This window comes from Micrasema longulum, unplaced genomic scaffold (assembly GCF_059751315.1).
Source record: "Micrasema longulum isolate JH-2025_06_02 unplaced genomic scaffold, ASM5975131v1 h1tg000357l, whole genome shotgun sequence".
Taxonomy (NCBI): domain Eukaryota; kingdom Metazoa; phylum Arthropoda; class Insecta; order Trichoptera; family Brachycentridae; genus Micrasema; species Micrasema longulum.
Window position 1 is genome coordinate 449,783 of NW_028277559.1, and position 27,498 is coordinate 477,280.

Below are 27,498 nucleotides of genomic sequence, written 5' to 3' on the forward strand. Positions count from 1 at the left end.
GTGAATTAAGTAGAAAAAATACATATTCACGCTGAAAAAATACATTTGACTTTTGATTAGGTCAACAAAGCAGTGAGCTATTAAAAAAAACTGTTTGTTTTTGTAAACATTATATTATGGTCGGCACATAATATTGTGGGTGGGTTTTAAGTTTTTGAAGGGGCGTTTTGAAGAAATAAAATAGCCACCAGACGGCGGCAATTACAAAATCTGATTATTAATTTGAATACATATTTTTAAATTGATTTGCTTACTGTAGTTAATACATTTATTTTCAGGTCGCATTTATTGTAAGATGTAGTTTAAATATTGTTTTATCATATTTATACAGTGCTAAAAAAAGCAAATGCCTGCAGTATTAATGGAACTTCGAACTTTTCTGAAGATATGAATTGAAATTTTCGATTTTCTTTGTTTTATTTTTTATCTTGTTTTGATTACATTTATGAGCACACACTATTTATATTTATAACATGGAATAAAGTATACGAAAAGGCAAATATTGGCATAAATAAGGTAAACAAATGGCTTGAAGAGAATTTGTTGACCCTAAATATTAGCAAAACCAAACACATTAATTTCTGCCTACGTCCAATTCAAATCGACAATGTACTGATTATTCGTGTCCCGAACCCTATATTCCCTATCTTTGCATTAATCTTGAAAAGTGTGATAATATCAAATACTTGGGAGTTTATATCGATAAATACCTAAGCTGGAGTTCCCACGTAAAGTATATTACACCTAAACTAAGAAAAAAGAATTTTATTTTTAAATCGTTTCGCGACATAATCGATTGGTCATTACTTAAAAGTGTATACTTCTCTATTTACCAATCTACAGCGACTTATAGAATTATTGGATGGGGGAGTAGCGCAGCTAGCGTATTGGATCCAGTTTTTAAAGTACAAAAACTCGTGCTTAGAACAATGAAAAAAGTACCTTTTCGCTATCCTTCAAAAGAATTGTTTGATAATTGTAAAGTTCTAGATGTGCGGCAGCTATTTGTCAAGGAGGCACTTGTGAAGTTCTGTAAATCTGTAGATAAAGTCAGGACACAGCAAAATATACAGACCCGATCAGCGGGAAGGATCAATTACCTTAGCCCAACCACTCACTTGAAGCTAGCTCAAAGAAACTTTACCTTCCTGGCTCCGAAATTTTTTAATCAACTTCTGGCAGCCATAAAAAACTCTACAAGTGCCAATGTATTAAGGAAAAATGTTTGCAATTGGTTGCTGCACATCGATAGGGACGAGGTTGTCAATTTTTTCAAAGTTTGAGATAATCAAAAAATGTACAAATCTGCTTTCGTTCCATACTTTTTACTTTTATTTGATTTTTATATATACTAATAATTTTAATGTTTTTCTTATTATGTATTTTTGTATAATTTAATTTAGTACGTACTATTATTTGGCATATGATTTATTGCTCCTATTTCTTATATTTCTTACTATAGTATTGAGTGAATTTCTAGAAAACATAACTCAAATATCATTTCAATTATGCTTTTATATATATATTCTTCTTCTGTTGATTTAACGATGCTCTTATTTCTTTATTTTTTTAATACTACTATATTTTACTATTATTTTGTTAATTTTAATGATACCACTATTTTGTATATTTGATTATGTATGATTCTTAATTTGTATAATTTATATTTTAAAAATTATTTCTAATTATCTTTTTTGCATTGTATTCTTTGGAGTGTAATTATTTATTACATTTACCTTTTTTTCTAGATTGTGATTCAATGTCATTATAATTTGATCTAATTAATTTGACTATGTATTTTTATTGTTATTTATTGTGGCTTGACACGGGCATAGCCTAAAAAGCCTAAATAAGTTCATAAATATTTAATTTTGTAATTTTGAATGAATAAGTAAATAAAAATTAAAATAAAATATGTGTTAAAATATTTTTCCTATATTTAAAATATATCCCAGTAAATGGCTTTTCTTTAATTTTTAATGTATTATTTTACTCTATTTTCTTACTTTTCAAAAAAAATATTTCTGAAAACCATTTTTATCTGGTTTTGTTGAGTTTTTTTCTTCTAAATAATATTTTTCAAATCATCAAAAACATGTTAATTATTTAAAACGTATAAAGTATTATGTCTGTACTCTTTTATTTGATTGTTAATTAAAACTAATGTCTGAGCACCCGATGACAAACTATTATTGAATAGTTTATCGAGACAAATATATGTTAATACTCTGTTTTCTTTATAATGTATTAATATTGTAAAAATGTGTATGTTTTATTGAATAAAGAAAAGAGTGAAAAAAAACGTTTGATCTAAAGTTCAAAGGATGACAATCCAACATCGGAGTAACGAACTTTTCCTTTAAGGAGGGCTTGACATAAGGAAAAAGAATATGAAGAATCAACCTGTTTTCTGTTCAGAATGAATTTCTCTCTGGACTTACAGAAGTGTATTAACGGTGAATCACGATAATTTACCGGCCAAACTAAAATACATTTATATTTTAAAGACTATTTTGGATTTTATTATCTCAAGTAATATACTTTTAAATGACAATCTTTATATATGAGCTAAAAAAAATTGCCATGTAAATGCTGTAATACCTTTTGTGAAAAGTTCTAAATAATTTAATTTTTTAAATTGTTTTTATATTACTGGAAAGAATACTTTATGGATTACAAAACAATTTAAGTACAACAATATTTAAATACATGAGATTAAAAAAGGAAAAAATATTTTTCAAACAAAATAATAATGTACACATAACTGGTGAAATTATGATGATATAATAACTTATATTTACATATATGTTATTAATTTAAAATTCTGAAGTCTGAAGATGCCTATTAGAAGGTGAAAAAGCTAATTGGTCAAATAAATAAGTGGAAATGTGTAAATATTTTAAAATTAATAACTTAAATGTAAATATAAGTTATTACATCATTACATTGGAACTCTTTCAAGAATTGTCAATAAATAATTTTTATTGAATAAATACTGAAATTATAGTTATTTTTGAAAAATTTATGTCGTTACTTATAAATGCATGACTATCCAAGATTATATTATGTATTATTATATTCAATTATATATTAATTATATATTCAAGTAATTGTTATAATTATATTCAAGTACTTTTATTTATATTATTATATTTAATTAGAAACATTTTTATTATATTTTTTACTACATTATTAACATATTTAAATGACATTATGTGTATGATTATGATTTTCATCATATCATTTGTCTACTACTAATTATTTTTTATTTTTTATTTAGTTAGTTGCGTATTTATAACTAGCAGTCTTAATTTTCTAATTTGAATATTGATATACCTGAAGCTACTACATTTAGTCTAAATATATTCAAAAACAAAAAATCTCCAGCGTAGAACAGGCGAAACCATGTTAAATGCTCTAGTATTATATAGATTTCCTGGTAATAAATTTGTTTAAAATGCAATACATTTATCGTTGTATTAAATCTGTGGCTTGGATCTATAAGAGCTAATGTCGTAAATCGTAATGTTACAGAAAAGTAATTATTTAACCATTTGTGGCATTGTTTGACGTCTTTAATTACAAATACTAATAAAACACATTACCACTCATATTTATTTATTTATTTGACACTTTATATACATATACAATAAATATACATATAAGGGCGGGCATATTGCCTTAAGGCAATTTCTTCCATATTACCCAAACCGTTCAGTTTGAGAAAATTATAAATACATGGACATATTGAATCTTACAATTTTATACAAAAATTAAAAGCAAAGATTAACAAAAATAAATTTAAATATTAAAAAAAAACCACTATACTGTGAAGAGAGGAGAAGGGATGGGAAGACTCATAGACGTGTGTATAAAATAGTTTCATATATAAGTTTTTTAATTGTCTTCAACCCTCAACAAAATGATGGCAAGAAAAATATAAAATTTGAAATTGACCCTACTAGATTAAAAAAACAAAAATATGGTACGATGGATTATAAATATTTGCATTCTTATAATTTACTCAAACATTTCAAACGGGAAATATCACGTTTTTTTACATTTATTAATTAAAAAGAGCCTATGAAATACAGACGAGAAATTTTTTTTTTAGTTGTTTAAAATATATTTTTTAAATACATAATTTCAAGTTCTCTCGAAAATGTCACGCCCTAAATCACCACAATTTGGTTAAATTTTTAACTTTATTTGTGACCGTTCAAATTTAACTTGGAAATCATCACAAATTTTGGCGTAAAAATAGTCAAGGCCAAATATATCGCGTTTGAATGTAGATATTTCTCCACAATATCCGTATTTATTTAAAAAATACCACTAATTTGTCTAAATTTATTTCTCGCATTTTTATCGATATTCTAAGTATGTTATATTTCTCTATTCTGAACTGATTTTATGTTAGTCGTAAATAAACCTTTCAGAAAATGGCTAGGGAAAACATTGTAGTAGCCCAGGATTCTAAACACGGACCTCTGGATCCAAAATACACAGTACTTACCACGGCACCATAACCATTTATCAAAAAGGATTTAAAATTTCCTTCTTAGCTTTTAAAATGTTGTGTTCGTTAAACTTAAATTTCATTTAAGGTGCAAAGCAATCATTAATTGCCAAATAACATAAGAGTTTTCAATTGAAATATTTCAGATGAGAAAAAAACCCAAAAAAAATTACAAATAGTACGTCTGGAAATAGATTTATGTTAAATTTATTTTAGATGGATGCTCCGTATTTTATTAATTACCTTGAATAAAAGTATATATTGGTACTTAATGTTTTTTTTAGCAAGCGGTTTAAATGACCTTTTTAATAAATTATACGGTAACGATCTGTTATATATAGATATTTAATACCTGACGTTTTTTATTATTTAAATTCAGTTAACTTTTTTTGTATACTTTATTTACTAAAACACTATCTGTGAAAGCGCGCTAAATATATATGTATTTTTTCGAATTTGTAAAATTACTATAACGGACAAAGGCTATCGTGATACAAGTAAATACAGTTTTTGCAACCATTCGTGTTTGCAATATGGTCATGAAGATGAATGACAATATCCGACAAAGGCCTTCCATGTTATTTGCCAAACTCACAGTGAAAGGGACGGTGAAAGTGGTAGAGTTTAATTTAATTAAAATAGCGACATGTCAAATTGGGTGTTTTAAAACAGCAATTCGTTTATTGAAGAAAAAAAACATCGCTTTTTTGAATGAGTAAAACCGCTAAGTAAACCACGATTTTTTAAACGGTTTCTGGAATGTGGAGGAATGTATTTTCACTGTTGATTTTTGTGAATTTTTTTGTAAAAGAGCTGGAATCTTTTATGATATGGGGAGATTTATCTTGCTGAATTATTTTATCTACTAAGCAACGCCTGCAAATTTAATTATCAAAAATTTAATATTAATGAATGACATTAGGCGAAAATTTCATTGAAATCAAGCAATTCCTAATATTAAATGACGTTTTCATATTTTACGAAAAAAAACCTGATTTAAAAAAAGTTGCTTACTGTCAATTCAACTTCAATGACTTTACTCAAGTTTCATACTGTGTTTATTCGTAAAATTTTAAATTTTACTTAACGACTTTTGAAGATTACTTTATCTGAAGTTTTGGGCTAAGCACAGCAAATGAGGGATTCCCCAGCAAAGGTTGAATAATACCACTTTACTTGTGAGATTTCTAGAATTTTTTTATGAAACTCCAGACTCTTAGCGGTCAGCATTTTCATAACAAATCATGTTTATTTGAACAGTCAATGACGTATTAGTTAATTAGTGTCATTTCTGTTTGTAATATCTTAGTATTGGACAGGATATTGTATGTTTTTTAACCTAAAATTCTTTAAAATTCACACTCTTGGTTGTTGATGTTATTGTCCGAATTCTAAGAATCTTTTGTATACTAGGTGACTGTTTAAATGTAATCTTCCCACATCATTCATAAAATCTTAAATTTTCTGAAACACTGGCAAAACATAGATTTCCGATTAGCGCTTTTTACTATTTCTGCGTCCACATTTAACTGTTTGTTTTGTATATTAAAATGCCAACAAATTCGTCAAAGGGGTCATTTCAATGCCAAAAGTATCGAATTGTCGTTAAATTTCCAAATCAAAATATTTATTTTAAACGAGAAATACGACATTCAAATCGGTCATGTGTTGCTATTCTGTGGGATTTGTAGTTATTTTAACAAGCGTTAAAAATTGTTGTTTTGTTTGATTGTTTATTGGGTGTTAACATAAGTTTGTCCGTTGTTTTAAAAATTAGAAAATGAACACCAAAAGTAAAACAGAATGGCAAATGTTAAACGTCATTAGAAGGAAAATTTTCTTTTCTACAACTTTTAAGTATTTACGTTACATGTATTATTTTATTTGATTTTAAGCCTTCAAAATGGAGATAATATTAAGTAAACGAAAGAGAACATTATCAACACCCACTTCTGTTCGCGTGGAGGGAATTATTTTTTTCACTAAACGTGAACAGGAGGTGTCAAAAAGGCTCATTTTCATCAACCTTACATTCCATTTTTAAGGCTTGTAATCAGACATTTTTTTAAGCGATTCAACTCTCCTAGTCCTACCAATGGAGAGGAAGGGCAAGGAGAGATGAATCCATATAAAATAAGGGAGAGAAAAATTGATGAGATGGGAGGGAGTATTTTTTTATTGATATTTGTTAAACAACGACGTAAACCAAATTATATATTTTTTGTAATGAGGATTATTTTTTTAGTTTGCCCAATTTTTTGAAGAAAAGTACTGGATTCAACCTGAAGAAAATTACTGGAGCTGTTAATAATAACATATTACGACAGTTATTTATTAATATGTTTTTCCATTATAAACTATGAAAAATAATAAAAATAATGTGACATCATTAGGGTTACCCGTGCCGAGGACACTAAACAAAATTTATTTTTTTAATATATTTACATTTGAGAATAGAGAAAGAAGACTTAATAAACATAGATAATTAACAAAATTTTCAGACAGTTCTAAATACTACGTATTTTTGTTTATAATTAATTTATGTACATGTATATTTTTTAAATTACAAAACGCACAATGAAAGAACAAAAACATAAAATAAGCATTTGTGGAGCAGTTGATCAATATTGGTTTAGGCGAATGAGACAATCCATTTTACTTCTACCTGGCCTCACTATCCATTTTTTTAAAGCCTTTTTGAACATTTTCTCGTTACAAATTGTTTTAATAAATAGTGGGAGCTGTTTATAGATTTTAATTGAATAATACACAAAATCTCTTTGTCCTAAAGTGGTATTAGTTTGTATTTGTTTAAGTTGTCTATATATGAATATGTATATGAATAACGTTTGAGAGAAGATAATAAACAGATGGAAGAATGGAAGGAATCATAAGCCCTGTAGATGCCTGGACCTCTTTATTCCCTTTTATTAAACGCTCTTCGTTTCTGTTGTAATATTTAACGTATCAAGTTCTGCTTGAAAAGTTGAATGCATATTTAATGAAAAAAATAACAGGTGTTAAAAACCTAACGGAATTGAAAGAATAGTTTCATATAACACGTCTAAACACCTGTTGAAACAAACATAATCATACAGTGTGGGTGGACGTTTACGTCATCATGTCTATTTATGATTATAAATAATAATATTGGTTTAAGCAGTAAATAAATAAATCTTTTTATTTTTGGTCTGATTTGGTATTTCAAGTTGGGTAAAGATCCCTTTATTCAATAAATGTCGTTTTGATGGTATTAAAATTCATATAACGATATGAGACATTCAGCACGAAAATTCGGTTCGGTCTCAATAAAAATGCTATAAAATTTCATCCAATTCGTAACTTACATTGCCACATATAATTGAATAATAAAAACCTAAGGAAAGTGTATATTTAAGAATGTATGAAAACTCTTTGTACCCCGAAGATAATAAATATGACTGCTTTAATTAGTTTGAAAAAAAACGTTTTGCCCTCTTATGATTTATTTTATTTTATTATATATTTTTTATATAGGCGACAGAATACAACACAACAAACATATTGAAAGAACAGTTTGAGAGAATAACGCTTAGATATAAAATGTCATTTTAGTTGAATTCCAATTAGAGCCTAAATTTATTACTATAGTCCTTAAAATACAGCTTGATTAGAATGACATCTGTCAAACTAATTTCGTTAGTGATCAGAAATTACTGATCACTGATCAAATCGATTATATCAGTTTTTTCATGCAATCATAAGACTCTGTTTCAGAAAATTTATACAAAAACGCAAAAACAAGCCTGTGTTTAACACAATTATTCTCCAAAAAATAAGACATTTATACTTTTTTCATGAACAACATCAAGTGAATTATTTTTTTATTCGATCAATTTGTCCCATCTCCAACGTTTTTGCAAAATGATGTAACCTTGTAAGAACGTCGTTAATAATAAGGTTAATTTTGTTTTTTTTTATTTATTAATTTGATTTATTTAAATTAAAAAATAACACGCCGAATGATTTTTTGTGTGTCAATATAAATAACTCCTTAGGCGTGACTACAAAGTTATGTCGTCACTTTTTCTGACCAATGTCATTCTAATCAAGCTTTATTTTAAGGACTATATGTATATTAAAATAGGGTATGTGTGTGTTTTGAGTTTACCAATTCAACTGAACAAGAAAACTGTATTATAAATAAATGCTTAATTAATATATTACTCATTACTTCAGTATTGTTAAGTTCCTACATTAATGATGTTATCCGTGATTATTTTAAGGGGGAAGGAAAATATTTCAGATTACAAAAATAAATAATCATGACAATTAATTGCGGCCGATCATTGGTGATATAGCTAAGGCACTTGACTCACGCACGGAAGGCTCCGGGTTTGATTCCAGGTGAATTTATCTCAAGCCTGTGTGTTCGGTGCTGTAATTGAGTTATTTGGCCTTCTGACGTTTTGTGGTGTAAAAATATGCTTTTGAGATGTTTATTAAAATTCTTTCTCGAAATTTAGATCAATCTGGATCATAAATGACCTAAGATATTTAGTATGATGCCGAGGGTGGCTAAGTCAATATCATGTTTTCATAGTCTAGCCTTTTTATCATAAATAAATAACCGTATTAGATGAGTGTTTACAAATTTACTGGAGGTTTAATTTTGTGATTTTACTAGTTTTGAAAACGTTAATGTGTCATTTTTACATTTATTTTTTAGGCGGCTTCCGTGGTGTAGTGGTTTAGACGCTTGACCACATACGGAAGGTTCCGGGTTCGATTCCCGGTGAGAACACAAAAATTTAAAATGTGATTTTTCTCAATCCTGGGTTTCTGTGATGCAACTCACCACTGTAATTGGGCCTCCTGGCCTGTTGTAGTGCAAAAAAAATAAAAAATCCATTTCACAACGTATCAAGTTAGATAGTTTTGGATGTTTGCTGCTGACAGTTCTTCGGCAGTTCATGTAAGAACTACAGGACGCGAATTTGGCGGAGAAGATCGCACAGGATTGGCAGCCATCAGAAAAGTCTAGAAGCTATTTCTGAAGTTCACATGACGAGAACTTTGTATGCATCTATTTAAAAACTTTAATAGTAGGTACAACTTCCATCAATACATCACTCGACAGATCGACAACTGCATGTACTTCCGCTTAACAATATATTATAGAATTGAACAATACGACGAAGAAGGTGTAGTACAGTGTGCATCTTATAACACCTTCCTACGCGAATAATTTCTTATTCTTTTGGGTTCAAAACATGAGAACCATTATTTAAAAACGCGAGTTGATAAACTCATAAATCGAGATTTCGGTGCACGAAATATAATAAGCTCATCCCACAAAAAAGCACAAAAGCACTAATGTTTAAATTGCATAAAAGCTTTTCGCAAAACATGCATTATTCATTGGATTCGTTTGGTTCGTTGACGTTTTATGTTTGAATAATATATTAAATAACTAACAAATTTTCATATGAAACGACCAACTAAACTCCTTAAACTTTTTTGTTTGTTTAAAATGATTTTTTAAGAATACAGTTATGTGTGTAAAATAAAACCACGTGGTAGAAATTCTGAAAAAAACAATCAAGTGGAGATAAATCCACCTTGTAGTGTAATTATAAGCCCACCTTTAAGTTTTGGGTAGGTACATCGATATGAATCAAGGGGAAGCGTATGTTACGGTACACATATCTACGCTCTAAAATGACAAAGCTTCAGTATGACGTCATAGTTGAAGATAAAAGTCTCCCGGCCGACTACAAAGGTATAGTACCGATACCCCACCATCAAGTTTTGATGTAAGTATATCATTTTATACCGACGGGTCTAGAGTCTAGAACACCTCGATACGTTTATCTACGCATCAAAAGTGTCAAAAACTCTGTTCCACCGAGCAATTTTTCCTTAAATTATGATTTATCAAAATTTTTAATCGTTTTGAGGTTGGCGCTTTTTTTCTTAAAAGCCTATTAAAAATATGAGAGAGAAATAAGTAAGTTTTGAAGTAAAATTAAATTTCGACATAACTGTCACTTTAATAAAACAAACGCCTAGATGTTAAAATAATGTCGCCAGGTTCTCTCCTATTAACAAATAAGAGTATCTAGGCGTCAGACACAGATTATATGCGTCAGAAAGTTACCACTCTAAAAAAATAATTTAGTTATTTTATTTTTTCCATCTGTTTTAATATCTTTCCGGGTGTATGTATCAAGACGTTATAGTAGCCGGCTTTGTAGCTGATTGGTAGATACATACAGACGATCGTTAAGCGTACCGTCTAGGTGATTTCCAAAAGTCATGCTAAATTCAATTTCTAGCGAGCATTTTTTGCTTAAATTGGGATTTATTAGAGTTTATAATCGCTTTGAAGTGAGCATTTTTTATTTCAGAAGCCTATTTAAAATATAAATGAAAACTATTTTGAATGTTTATGACGTAAGGAACGCGGACTAATTATTTGCGATCATTCCATTGGCTTGTTTAGATCATATGATGTCGATATGACAAGTAGGTAGAACATACCGAGGTAAGATCTAGATAATACAAAAGTAAAGTATACCGTCTCAATATATACAGATGAAGATAGCGTTCATTACCGAAGCACAGGTGGGTTTAGACGTCGGCAGCTAATCAATCAGTTGTTTACGTCTGAACTACGGGACCTACCTGATCTGGGAATACGCGCGGTAGTTGGCCGCTGACCAAGAGGCCTTAAAAACTTTGTAGATGCCATATGCTCCACCTCTAAATCCGATATGGATTAAATAAATATTTAATAAGTTTTCTTATAAGATCAAATAAAACTATAAATTTATGCAGTTAGAAAATTCAACTGATAAAAAATATTTAAGTAAATAATATAAAAACATTAATGTATTTTTAACCTATTTTTATTTGTATTGTTGTGATAATCCCACGTGTATTTACTTAGATGATTTACGCGGGCGATTTATAATTATTGTTTCACATATACAAAAGTATTTTTTACTTTTGTATTAAGTTTTGGTCGGTAATATTTCTTTACTATAATGAAGTAAATCAATATGACGGTAACAAGATAAATGTTTTTTTGCAGGCGTTTTTATAATGTGTTGAATAAACGAAAATTAAACAACAATAATAAATAGTTTTCAATTAATTTCAGTCGTTTGTTTTGATTGAATTGTAGTCTTATGAAGAGGCATTTAGGTAAATTATTCCCATTAAAATTATAATTTTACAAATGCATGAATATTAAAACGTTCGCCGTTGAATAATAAATAATTAAACTGTTGAATTGTTAGAAAAATATCAAACGCGTAGCTATTAAACATAAATAAAAATTTTAATTTATAGGCCAGTTTAACAGTTAGATTTAATTTACATGTAGATAAATGCCAAAATCAAATCAAACTGTACAAAATTTTATAAGAAATCTGAATTTAATATTTTTGTTTAACGAAGTTAATTTATAGATGAAATTGAATGGACGATATATTATTCCAATTTGTTTAGATTTTTTTTTATTTCTCGCATAAAAAATAAAATATTCTTGATTATTTATGCGCTAGACTATTATTTTTTATTATATTGTCTACCGTTAAGTTATGCTCAGACTCTTTACATTCCTAAAATATTGTAAATAATAACGGTTAGAATGAGATATTAAATGCATTCAATAATACAATGCCCTCCACTGTACATTACTTTTCTATGTTTGTGGACCAAAATAGATTGTATGTCAAGAAATTTTTTATGAATTTAGCCCTTTGTCTTTTTTGCAGAACTAAAATGTATGAGCAAGGGACCCAGAAAAAAAATATATACCAGATATGCTATGGCTATAATTCTTTATCTTAATTTCTTAATATTTTCCTAAAATATACACATTCTCATACATAAATATCGGTTTTACTCTATACCGTCTCGATATATACCGATGAAGATTGCGTTTGTAATTGCGGCCCTGGTGTATGAACAAGCTTCCTCCGAAAGCCATATAGCGCACAGAGGCGATGGTGTTTGCTGGGCAGTTTTTTAAAAGTCATGAATTGTTTAAATAGTATTATAACTTACTCCAGGTTACGCAGTGAATCGAATATTAAAACAGGTTTTTGTATTTCTTCTTTTAACGCTCAATTTAATTTTTCATCTATGCAAACATGTACATGGTATGTCCGGAAAATAATGTCAGTGAGGTGATGATAAAAAAGTCATTGAACTTCTCATAAAAATTCTTAAAAATATGCTCCTCCTGCGTTGATGCATCGGCTCCAACGATTTTTCTAGATAACGAATGCGCCACGGTGGGCATCCTCCGGAATGCTCCTCAAGACCAGCGGTACAAGCTGCTTGGATCCCTTTGATCAAAATGATGGAGTCTCTATTTTTTTTCCTTTCATAGGTTCTCTCAGCGACAAAACAGAAAGATGTCGCGGAGAGCCAAGTGCGGATTAAAGGGGGCTGGGGAATCATTGGAACCCTTTGCTTTAACCAGGTAGTTAGTAGTTCGTGATGAGGCGCTGAGAGCCGGCGCGTTGTCGTGGTGCAATTTTCAGTCATCTGCGATGTCCGGCTGGGCGCATTGAATCCAGTGTTTCAGTATTTTTAGTACTTAGACGGAAAATTTAGCTTCCTTAGTTGTACCAGGTGGTGCAAACTCGTGATGCACCAGTTTTTTTATATAAATTGTTCGTGCCAGATTTTAAAACCAGTTAACTACATTAAATATCTGGAAATAAACGCAATGAGCATCGTCTTGATTTTGGATCTGCTCATCCTGGCCTTCTTGGGTCAAGAAGACGCCGACGTTTGCTGATACCACAGAACATCTTCTGGGCTGTCTTGATTGTTTGAACAGTTTCCGCGGCAGACTTGCCAAGTTTGACGTCAAACTTGATCGCCATCCTTTACTTTACCCAGCGCTGTATTTTGACTTTTGTACAAGGTCCCAAAACAACTTATGCGGAAACACCTGTCCTCACTCTCCGGATGGCTGGAGAAGAGAGAAGACTGAAACGCCTTTGCCTTTGTTAGCTGACTTCTCCCACTACCATTCTCAACTGGTCCGCGTGCGCTCCAATGTACTATTGCGTCAAAAAAATTCACTGACATTACTTTTCAGACGCACTTTGTAATCGTATATTCTATTTATTTTGTAACCAGATAATCCACAATTTGTTAGCTTAAGAATAAAATATTGTTTAGTTTGATGACAAAATGTGAATTCCAAACATAAAAACAATTTGTGTAAATGATTTTTTATTATCTTTTTTTTTTCTTTTTGCTTCTCATAAATACATGTTTTTATTTAAAATGTTTAATAAGTTACAAAATGTTTACTAACGAAGTACATGGTAAGGCAAAAGTAATACTAAACTAAATCAAAAAAGAACATACCTCTTGTGCATGGTGAGGGATAATTATTCTATTTTAATTTTTAACACCAGTAAATAAATTTAAAACAGTTACCTTTTTATCAGCTCAATCATATCTTTATTTTTATAGGATATTATATTTTTACAACAATCACAGCGTATTAAAATCTATTTTTGTACATAAATCAAAAAAATTTTAAAGCAGCTTTATTCAAAACACGTTAAAAAACATTTTCCTTTTCTCTTCTTTTTCTGTTTCTTTTTTCCATATTTCGCATTGAATACTAGTATTAATTGAATGAATTTATTCATTAATTCATCCATTCACAGATAATTCTTTTTTTATTTTTGATACATATTATTTCATCATCATCATCATTCCCTTTCCGCATCTAATGGTGCATAGCGATATGCATTGATATACCAATCGTAGCGTTTCTTGATCATTTTTGGTACATGAAGGTATGATGATCAGTCTTACGCTTACCAGTCCAGGGACTATGAAATATTCTAGAGTGAAATATTTATAAAACATTAATTTAGTTTAATGGAAAATGAACAAATAAAAACAATTAAGTAAAGAGCTTTGCAAAAAAAGAAAAAAGAGAAGAATCCATCCAAACATTATGAGACAATTTCAAACGAAATTTTTTTAATAGTTTTATTTTATTTTCTGCTTAACAGCATTTTAAAAACTTCAATTTTTATGATTTATTTTTCAACAGAATATTTAAATGAGCAGTACGTATTTTTTTTTTAATAATACAAAATGTACTGAATTTTTCTACTAACCAACGTCATTATTCAAAACCTCGTATCTAGTATTTACATAAAAATTTAGTAACGTGATGCAAATATTAGAATCAATATTCAAATATCATACAAAGTTATGAAAATAGATAAGTACTATGGACATAAATGAGATGCAGTATTATTAAACCAGACATTTCTAGTAAAGGATAAAAGGATTGTTTCGTCATCAGAAAAGTAATTTATTATCAGAAAAAATATTAAACTTGAACTATTTAGCTTCTGTTAAAAGCAAATTGAGCTATATGATCGCCTTCTGAGGAACCAGTAACAAGACAGACATAACTAGCATACAAAGACAACAAAAAAAAAATTAACTAGCAAACAACTTACCTTACTTGACCCCTACGACTGAATAGTACGAGAAAACACACCAGTTTGACATAAAATACTACAAAAATTGAGACGATAAAAATTGGAAACAAAATTGTACTGGAAAACATAAAAGACGGTGACATAACCTTAACCAAAAATCTTGACATACACAAATACGCCTATTTTGCGGACAACAGTACAACAGTACAATGACGTGATTACATTAGAGGCAAATTTAAAATGAAACTGAAAAAGCACATGATAACTACACATACCGGACAAGACAACATGAGTAGACCTCATTATATTTTTTATATAACCGTAACGGGTTTTAAAAAGTAATTAATAAATAAGAAAACAGTAAAAAAAAGGAAAAATCACAAGAACGTAAATAGTACATAAATCAAAAGAAAAATAAAACTTTCAGATTTAAATGTCACTTGTAAATAAGTTCTATAAGAATAAAATTTAGTCAAAGTTCTTAATGACCACGTTATTAGATTTCCAAATGATGGTTTTAATATATTTGTTTTATTTTTATGCATAAAAATAGGTTTCAGAAAATGAACACAAATTTTTAATGTGATTTTTCTCAAGCTTTGGTGTTCTGTACTGTACAACTGTAATTAGGCGAAAAAATTAATTAACAAATAAAAAGACGTCAATTTTCATATCAAATTGTCAATTATAATAAAAAAGTCAACAATCTATTTTAAAAGTGCAAGGGCTAATCTTTTTAAAATCGTTCATATTTAGAATCGGATCATTATGATAGTCTAGAGTACTTTCATATATTTCATATATTTAGTTTAGAATTAAGAAGAATTTTGGCTGGTTTGATATTCTTGCGCAAATTAATATCTAACTGTATAGATGCCTATGACATCCTTGCTCAGATAATCCTTAATGTACCTCGCCGTAACTTGCGTACCAATTTTGTCTTGCTGTGGGAAATTATAAAACTAACATCGGATTATTTTCCCCTCTGCCTAGGATCCTGAGAACAGTGAACGAAATCTCACTCAACGGTACTGTCGATGTGTTTTTACAGCAAGGGCAGGCATTTAAGAAGCAAGCGGTGTTGTCTCTCTTGATTCGCGATGTCGACTTACCATTTCCCCCTAGATTATGCTATAAACACACCCTTTGTTAATTTAAGTAGATTTTCAGAATGTTTAGATAAGATATTACTCATTAATGCCAATCTTTTAGGGCTTACTTAAGCTTGTTGATTGGCTTAAAAAAAAAAACTTAGTATAAAGTTACACCAAAGCTTAGTGGCAGAATACGGACGGGAATACCATACTTATTGGAGTGGTAGAATAAGTTTTTATTTTTGTTTTACCACTATAAAAAGGTAAAGTAATTTTTATTATAGTGGTAGAATAAATATGGTATTTCCATTTTTTTTCTACCACTATGCCTGGGCGTAACTTTATACTAGGTTTATAAGTAAGGCCCTAGACGTATTTTACTTCCTTATTTAGAGATTTGATTTTTACCAAGTCGAGGCAACATTTTATTTTTATGCCTTTTCAATATTTACGACCTCCACTTTTACTGTATTAAATGCATTTTCGCTTAATAGCATCATTATGATAATCATTAAGACGGTTTTCGTTATTTATTGTACCCTGTCACGCGATTCTGATTCGATTCTAAAATATTACCGAGGAAAATGGAGACATTCGCAAGAAAAAAGTTTCAATCAACAAAAAGTATTCAACACACTTGACAAATTTACATTTTTAACAAAATATTGTAAAGTCTCGAAGTGCTGAATTTAAATTTTAAAAACACCGAATTACCCGAGAGTGTAAATAAAACCACCAATTAAAATCAATACATATGATCGTTTAATCCAATGACATACAAAGGTTAGGTTCATCATCTCAAAATCGAATTTAAGTATTTCTTTCATTTAAATTATCCATAGAAATGACTCTTCATTTGTTTAATATAAAAACTTTAATTCCTTACTTCTTCAAGAATATGGAATAAGGACCCCAGTCACAATGGGAACTTGAAAGAGTTATCTTAAATTATCTAAAAGCAAAATCAAATTTTCTGTATGAAAATGATTGTATAATGTAATATGATTATCATTGGTAGACTGAAAAAAAAGTTTAAATTGAATATGCAGACGGATATATTGAGTAGAAGCAATGTAAAGGTGAGAACTCAATCCGAATTTAGAGGAGTGTACAGGGGGAAAATGGTTATGTACATTTCTGTTGAGTTTAAGTGTTAAATTAGATATTATTTATTTATAAAGCATTAACTTTGTGGTCAAACATTTTATTCAATGTTATTAAATATTTGTATATAACCACTTACCGATTTTTCTATGTCAACCGGTTTAACTTACTTCTACTCATGTTGGTTTAGTTGGTATCCTGACGAAGAGACTGGTACGTCTCGAAACCGGTAGACAGAAAAGTCGGTAAGTTGTTATATACAAATATTTAAAAACAATTAGTGTTAAATTAGAGTTAAGTTTATTTTGCAGTATTTGTAAAAAAAAGTTTGCTATTTCATATACGGGTAAAATACTAAATGGGATTATATTTGGAGTAAAATATATTTATTTTAGTTTTTTATCTATTGGTAAACAAAATACATTTCTGGTTGCTCTATTTATTTCTTATTGATAATTTATAAAGGGCCATTTTTGCGGAAATCACCTCAAGGGCGCTGTATAAAAAGTAAATATCCTAATACGTCTTGCAGCTACAGAGTGGATTGTAGTTTCTCGTTTCCGATAAAAAAATATTTTTAATAAAAGATAAGAGCTAGATTGCAGTCCGTCTTCTAGCGATCGAGAGCATGATGGTAAGAAACCTTGTTACCATTTAAATGTTGCAGAAAAATAACTAAAAATAAAAACAAAAAATAATCAGTACATGGTGTTCTGGACCTGACCGCGAAACTTCAGAGGAAAATTCCTCATGCTTAAATTCACTAAAAATACACATAAGTGTTTTTTAAATAACGTTATATTTTGACAATAAAAAAAAATAGCACATATCCTTAATTTCTCGGGCTGACATCCCTTCTACAAATATCTCCCCCTTTTCTACCCAGTTGCTTCCCTTGTCCGCTTTAAAATTGACATTTCACGTCCATCCTTGCAGAGATTTAACCCAAATGAAAACACTCGTCCGCAGTTCTGTTTTTATTTCACATGAAACTGTATTATTCATCCACCCAAACAAAGATATATAATACGAGTAACCTGTCCACTTTCAAGAAAGACCTGAAACATTTTTGTGCATCCTCTGAACCTAACCTCCTTTAACTTTTTTTAAAATATTTTTTTCCTTCTTTTACCTTGCTCTTCTTTCTGTCTCCTACCAAACTCATTTTCTGACCCTACATTCCTCATCCTTTAAAATGTATAACATAGTTTTTTCATAGATGTATCTTTTAAACTAATTTTATGGCCTTCTTTTCTTTTGATCAGCATGTTTTTTGGTTGGGTGGAAGATATTGCTTTCCACAATAAGTGTGCCAAAGTACTTATTATTTGCACTTGAATATTTTCATAAATAAATAAGTAGTAAGTATACCTTCAATAAGTATACCTTTGATTTCGTCGGCATCGTGGCGTAATGGTCAGCGCGTTTGCCTACCATACAAAAGGTCTCGGGTTCAATTCCCGACATAGTTGAAACGAAATATTTATTTAAAAAGGTGTTTTCTTACTGGAATATTTCATAGTCCCTGGACTGGTACGTGAAGCGTTTGGCTGATCATTTTACCTTATGTAATAAAAAAGATCAAGATACGCTGCAATTGGTGTACCAATGCAGTGCCCTATTGACCATAAGGTGCAGAAAGGGAATTATGTTTTCTTTTGAAAACGTCATAAACCAGTATCATAAATATTTCTATTTTCACAAAGAACTTTATGACTATTTATGCATAAACACCATAATTGTTTTCCGATAAGTAATTTTCCTTCCTTCAAAGGCTTCCCATTATGTTTACGAGTATATTAATAATGCATTTCCTAGACAGTGTGATAAATTCAATGCATCGTAATTGTAAAACAATTTGATAAATGCACTTCTTGACAAACGCATCAATAGAACCCGCAGGCGGAGTAACAATATGTCTTCCTTATGTATTATAATTCATTTTATATAATTAAGTATCATATATCATACTTGTGTTGCACATATTATTTTATGAAGATCAAATAATTCAAAGTATGTTCATATCTCAATTATTGCAACGAAGAAGGAAAACATTTTTGATGGGAAAATGGAGTTCTAGGGGTCATGACCGGTCATTGTATATTATATTTGTATATTTTTATGTGAAACTTGAATTGAGTTGTGGTCTTGTGGCTTGTGTTGCGTACTCAGGTTCGAACCCCACTCTACACCAACTAGAATTTCATTTTCTTAAACTGAGTTATTTACAACTCGTTAAAAATGGTCACCAAAATTAATATATTTGAGTAAATTATTTGAACGCTAATATTTCTATTTCCATATATTTTTTTTAAAAAGGTATTTCTTAAATATGCCTTTTTATACTCGTACAGCAATATTTCAAACTCCAATATTATTATTTTCTTATTATAGATAAATGTTTATAATTAAGTTTATGAATTCATTATCGAAATGAGTGTTCATTATCGTAATCAAAATTCGCTATCCAATTCATTTTCATAATTATATACGCAAAAACATCGATTTAAAATAGCCAATTATTTTATTTTCAATCCGCAACCGATAGTCCATAGGGCACTTTATTGATAAAATAAATACAGCGTATATCAACCATCTTTTATATTTTTCTTACTTTTCTGGATTCATTTTTATTTTTTGCTTCTTTTATTTAAAATGCATATCTGTCTTCAAATTTAAAAATGCACTTCTGTTCTTTCCACTGCAATTTATGTATGTACTATATGTCAAGTATACCCATATATTTTATACATATGTGTAAAGATGATATTTTTAATATTTTTCTTTTTCTACAAAAAAACATTTTTACTTTTTTCTACTTCTGTGTAAAATACATGTCTTTTTTGTACATATATTATTATAAAATAATTTTTTTTGTACATATGTATGTAAAACATGTAAAAACTGACGAGGCATTTAAATAAATAAAATAAATCTGTAACAGGAAGTTAACACTTAAGTTCCAGTGAAGGGAGAGTGAAATATTGCGGTATCAAACTACCATTTTTCCAAATATTTCATGTCATGTTCAAAATCGAATCCAAGGCCTCAAGCATGGTAGGCAAATGCACTAACCATTACGCTACGAGGCGGACATCTTTTCACTCGATTTCCTTTTTCAGGGTCAATTTCACACACAGAACATATTCTATATCCGACCAAAAACAGACTGTGATTGCATACTATTAATATTGGAATTATCTCTCTGTCAAACCAAGTAACTGAAAAGGTTGAGTTTCAGATAATTTTTTTTTTCCAAAAAGTCATTAAAAAAAAACCTTGTTTTTATATGATTTTAAAATGGAGTAAATTAAACTACGAGACGCAAACCTAACTTAGAAGGATGCACAGTAGCTGGCAGCCGACAGATATGCCAGGGGAATCTTAGTGGACACCATATACTCCAACTAGGGAGCAGACATGAAATGATGATGAGGATGATTTTTTAATTTCTTGTCTAACTTAACCTTTTGATCCCTGAACATGGATTTTGTAGTTTTTTAACTTTTTTTTTATATTGTCTTATTTGTGGCTTGAAAACTAATGTATATTTTTACTGTTTTTTTTTAAAACTCCACGTACAAAAAAAGTGGTAAAAATTTATACGAATTGTTGGATACCGCCAAGGAATTGCAATTCGAAAAAGTTGATATTTTTCTTAACAATACATTTACAAAAATAAATAAAAAACCGACATCAAAACCAAACAACAAAAATATGGCAAAAAAAGAACCTGCCGAATGCGAACTGCGAATGATGGTAATCATATTTATAAAATTGATGTTTATGAAGAGGTAGTAATTTTGCACCCCCCGACGGGTGAAAGCTCTATGCGAAACTGGGCCGTAATTACAGATACTATTTTTATCGATACATATGAAGACGGTATAAAGTAAAATCGATATTTATGTACGATAATGTGTATATCTGTGTAAAAATTTAAATTATCTTCGTCGATCACCTGTAATTAAACATGTTTAAATTATATACATATTATGTTATTCATACATAAAACTTAATTTTTCTTTCTAGATGAAGATGAGGGTAAATGTGATATCCCCATTGTAATACTGGCCCTGATCCAAAATTGTACCGTCAGGTAATTGAAATATAAAAAAGTAGATGTTTTTCAATTGGATATATTTACAAAAACAAATGGAAAACCAACACATAATTAAACAACAAAAATACTGCAAATAAATCTAACTTGCCATCGTAATCATTGTTATTGTAAGAGCACATAAGAATATGTTTATGTACGGCTTATTTTAAAATTGAAAATGATTTTTTTTTTTTTAAATTATAATATTAAGGTTTGTAAAGGTGAAGTAATTTTACAGGGCCAAAGAGTTGACAACACTACACAAAACTGATCCCCATAGTATTTTTTTAAAGTAATTATTTTTAAATGGCCGAAACTATTCAAAAACATCCAAATATGTGCTGTCATGATGCTAGCTCAACAGGCACCATGCCTAACTTTTTGCAAAAACGCAAAATAAAAATACACCTGGCAAGACTGCCAGAGCGGAAACTAGAGCGATCAACGCGTGGACAGATCAGAGACAAAATGGCGATGGTGCGGAAGCACGTTTGATTTTGCTGACCATGAGACGGATAAAATACGGAAAAGGCTCTCATAAATTTCATTTAGAACCGAAATCGTGAGTGAAATCATTTTTATATTATAAATCTAATCTAGATCTGGCAAGATAACTGTCATGTTTATTGTCTAATAGGGTTCTTTTTGGCTAACCAACCCACGCAAATAATGCCATAACCTTCGATACTTTTTTAAACTTAAATAATCAATCATTCTGGATGATTATCATATGAAATAATGCTCACCGTTACGGGGAAAATTTATTTTACTCTGTTTTAAATGTATTTATCAGAACTTCAATACATTCAATTATTAAAGGACGAACAGTCTGCTAGGAATCCATACATTCATGTGAAAATCTTCAAATACCTTGATGAAATGGAATTTTCTTTATTAACCAGATATTTGGAACACACAAGATCCTTAAAATATACAGGATTCTCAATTTACCAATCGCTTAATTGAAAATAATCATAAAATTCACATCTCAAATGAACCAATTCCATTACATGATGAAAGCAAAGGTCGTAAACTTAATACTCTCGAACAATTGGAAATTAATAAATATCTAAACAACCCTACTTTTAAAATAATAAATCTACAAACCAACCTTATATCTTCACCACTTTTAAACATTTTTGAATAGGCTGTTATTTTTTACAATGTCCTTTTATGTAAACGCTTGCATGATGCATTTGATATTAATAGATGAATCATTTTACAATTTCATTTATGTTTTTAGAAAATCCTAAAACTATAAATACTGTATAAAAATACATTATTTATGTTTATATAAATTTCTTTATATATTTCAATTGTATATTAAAATTAAAAAGAATACAAACCTATTATAATATCAACAATATTTTGAGTTTGACCAAATTTTTGTAGACAAGGACTGGATTCAACTCCCTGGGGAGCTGTTTATATTAACATATTACAACAGAGATGAAGAACATTTAAGAAAAGGTAATAAGAAGTCTAGGCATCTACAGGGCTTATGACCTATCAATGGCTGGTTTAAGTGGCCATTTTACACACTGTGTAACATTCACCATTCTGCCTATATTTGAGCATCTATATTCCTTCAATTCTTTTGTCTGTTGATGTTTGTGAAGTTAAAGAGCTGAAACCTTTATTTATGCGGGTGAGATTCATCTAATTGAATTATTTCACCTACATACTAGGCAACGCCTGAAAATGTTATTTATTTGACAGGTCATAAGCCCTGTAGATGGCTAGACTTCTATATTACCTTTTCTAAAATGTTCTTCATCTCTGTTGTAATATGTTACTATTATAATATTATTAATATAATTTCCACAATAATTATCTAAAGACATAACACTTTGAAGCTTCATTTATTATCTCACAATTCATACATGTATGTCAATAAATTCTTACTTTGTTATATTTTATTCCGAAATTCAAATATTAATGTCTTAATTCCCCATTACCTATTGAACAGTTAGCATTGCCCTTAACTATTGGTTTTACCCACAATTATGATTAATGTACATGCTATACTTAATGAAATTAATTTTATTTTTTACTTAAGTACCTTGAATTATATAACTATATAAGGACATACGATTTATCGAATCTTCATATTTGTTTGGAAAGGCCCTTACAAGGCAAAACAATTGATCCGAAATTTGTATTTATATTTGTAAAATGAAATAAAGTGTTCAGTTGACTCAAATCAGTGTTTGATTTCTTATATTATAAGTTTCATCCATAGATTGCATTTCATATTTCAACAGGAAGTTAAGAACATATTGAAATGATAAGATAACAATTATAATAATCAAACCTCGTGGCAGTTTTGTCCTCGGATTCCTTGGGTTGATATTTTTTATTTTAAATACTATAAAATTCTAATCTAGTCTAGTCATCAATTTTTATTTGGCATATCATTTATTTCTCTGATTAATCATGATAATTTATTCAGACAATATAACGGTTAATAAATACAGATATTATAAGTTTAAAGAGTCAGACTAAATTGTGTTGAATGTGAATTGTATAAAAATAAACTCTGTGAACACCATTCGAGCGTTAGTAATTTCAACTTACACACTGTTTTTCTGGTTGAATCTGTGAGAGATACCTTGAAGCGCCATACCTTTTTGTTTTTATGGAAGAACATTCTCGTTGATAGAGTTGGCTGGAAGAACATTCTCGTTGATTGAGAGAGAGGCGTGAGAGACTCGATAAGACAACTTTGATTTTTAAATTTAACTCGAGTCGGAGCATTCATAAAATGACTTATCGTAGATTCGCACTCTCCCAGTTCAATGCATCACATTACCAACAATATTTAGTTACGTCAAATGTATTATCATATGAGAGATATTGGTATGAGTTATTTTACCCCCCGATAAATTATTACAGCATCCAGCATATTTTTTTCTATGATAATACTATTTTTTACTTGATCCCACCCGACTAAACTCATTTCCTATTTTCTTAGGCAGTTATATACGCCTAAAAGAAAATTTGTTGAACAGTTTAAATGCTTATATTTATTTTATATCTGTCAAAATAAATACGGTAAATCAATCGCTACACACATTCAGAGTATTTTATACATTATTTAAACTATTTATAATTCTTAGTTATTAAATGCACATCACAATATATAATATGACGTGACCTGTTTTAATGATCTGTTACCATTTATTTATTTATAATTGGAATCATAAAGTCTTTTTAAAAAACACAAGGTACAAGAAAAAAATTAAAAAAGTAAGACCAATTACAGATTTTCCATTAATTTATTATGAATACGGGAGAGGAAAAAAATTAATACTGATAAAAAGAAACATTAAAATTGAATAAAAAACACATAGAAGGGAGAACACATGGTATAGTCCCAACTCTACTTTGCTCCCATTTCTCAAATTACCAAGTTTATTAAACATTATGAAGTAAAATTTTCTCAATTTGACAAGTTTAGACCAATGACAATATTGTAATTGGGCTGCAATATAACGGTATAATTTTGTAAAATTTGGTTTCTTGAATACGTGTCTACGATTTGGAACCCCCCTGTTATTTCAATACAAAAGTCAATTTATGAAAAAATAAAATAAAATATGTGAATAGAATTGGAATTAGATATAACCGAATAATTTGTTTATTGAATTGTTTGAAATATTCGATCATCACTGTTTATTTCATTCAATACTAACATAACTGAATAAAACGTCCATTACGTCCTTTTTGTTATTGACGTGGCCCTGAAGGAAACGGATTTATTTATTCATGTTATTTGTTTAGTCTACGCAAATAACGACTACATTTTACACACGCCATCTTATTCTGTAATATTTACTGTGCATCGACTCAATCTTATTATCTGATATTACTACCTGTCGCTAACCTTCAACTTTCAACTCAAACATTGTTTAGAATACACCAAGTTCTCAAAGTACGGAATATTTTTGTTATTTCTTTCATGGTTTGAGGTTAAGATTACATACTATGGAAATATTATTAATTATTTATTTATTTATTTAAGCACACAAAATAAATATAAATACCCGCCATGCGGATACTGTACTATTCTGTACTGAAATGTGAAGAATGTATAAATAAATAAACTAGTTTTAACAAACTAAATTATTTTCAGTTTATAAATATGAAGTTTATATTTGAAGCACTAACTTTTTGGTTACTGTTTTTTTTGTATATTATAATAAAACAATTTTGTTTATAACCACTTTTATTTTATTTTTTTTCATCGACCGGTTTCAAAGCAAACAAGCTTCTTCGTCAATTTATTGGGTCCACGTGTAGTATTTAGTGAACATGATAACAATAAAAAAAGGAATAAATTCTTTAGTTACGTATGCCTTGACGAAGAAGCTAATTTGCTTTAAAACTGGTCTGTGAAAAATAAAAAAAAATTACTATTTAAAAACAAAGTTGTTTTGTTTTTTTAATATTTTCAGTTTATTTAAATTTTCTTTACCTCAAACTTAGGTTTAATTTTTTCATTTTAAAGGCATAACTTGCTAAACCTCTATCCTCGTAGCTAGTCAGCAGGTAGGAAAGAGAAGATATGGAATGAAGTTATAATTAATGCACCACAACACCCTTACGAATTGAGAAAAAAACTTTCTTGGATTTTTTCTTGCAACGAACCAGCGACGACAATTTCACAGTTGGTCGTCTAACCAACTGCGCCATGGCACCTGTGTATCAAATAACTTTTTCTAAATCAGATATTTTATAAAAAAATTAATACACACATGTATGTATATGATATTCCCGGGAGTAACAACAACTGATTCTGGGAAAGATTTATTTATATTTGTCAAAAACAATAAAAAAACAATTTACGAAGACAGAAGGAACGGCGAAAAAATGTATCATATAAAGTTATCACGTATACGTACTGTTGAAAAACATATATAGAAATAGAAAAAAAAACAAAATTAAATACGTTTTTCTATACAACTGAAACTTGTTAGTCCATCGTTGTACAATTTTATGAACAACGTATATAGCATGCGTAGATACAATGAATTAACGAATAAGTTTTAAATAATTACGGTTATTAATACTTGCTTTTAATTAATGAGCTGACGCACTCTCAAAGAGATTAAACATCCTTCTATGCATGATCAGATAAATGTTAATTTTTATCTTCATTGCCATGCCAAATCTTCAAACATTAATCAATAATGTTTCATAAAGAGCATGTCAAAATATCATTTAAATGCCAATCTGGCTATGACTAAATTATTCGTATTAAATTGAATATCAAAATGCGTGTTTTATATCAAACACATGTAAACGCAAGCGTTAATAAATCTTTTAAATGAATATGTACATATAAATAAATTTGTCTATCTGTTAAATTTTGTTTGGTGTTGATAGATTTATGATGTTTTTCAACAATACATTTTTTAGTATCTTTTTCAAAAACAAAGGTTTTTATCTCGCTCACCTTGCTTCATGTTGATAAATTCAAATTGATCGTTTAAAGTTAAAGCTTATTGTTTAATTTATTATATTTTTTACGTACAGCAAAAAAATTAACAAATAATTTTGGTAAAAACACATGAAAACACGTATAAAAACTTCAAATTATTTTTCAGTTTAATAAAAAGCTTGGAGTTATTTTAGTCATAAAATATTACCTTTTATACCTCATAAGGTATGGTTTTGGGTGAGAATTTTAATTTATGTCGTCTGAAAGAAAATGCCGTTTTTTTTTATCAACGTTAAAACATAATTAATAAAATACAAGAACTTGTTTTCCAAGGTTCAATTTTTTTTTATTATGTCATAAATTTTAAGATCGATAGCTTACAGAATTCAACCAATTTTGTCTGTTTTTTTCATATTTATTTATTTATGATTTAATGAAGATTTTTTAAATTAAGAAAACTTTATCACATGCCAAACATTTTTTGTCAGACCTTATGTTTAAAAGTTTTTTTATTTTTTTATTTCTAAATAATATTAGATTCTCGATGTTACACTTAAAACTTTATTAAGAGTTGTTTATTTATCTATATATTTACTTACTTATTCAGTCCATTCAGCATTCAGTTAAACTACCTTGATGATTAAATTCATTAACTCATCCCTAAATATTTTGACAAAATCAGAATATTAATTATGTCAATTGTGATTTAGATTTATATTGAAATTTCAATGTGTTTTTTTTATTCTTTCACATAT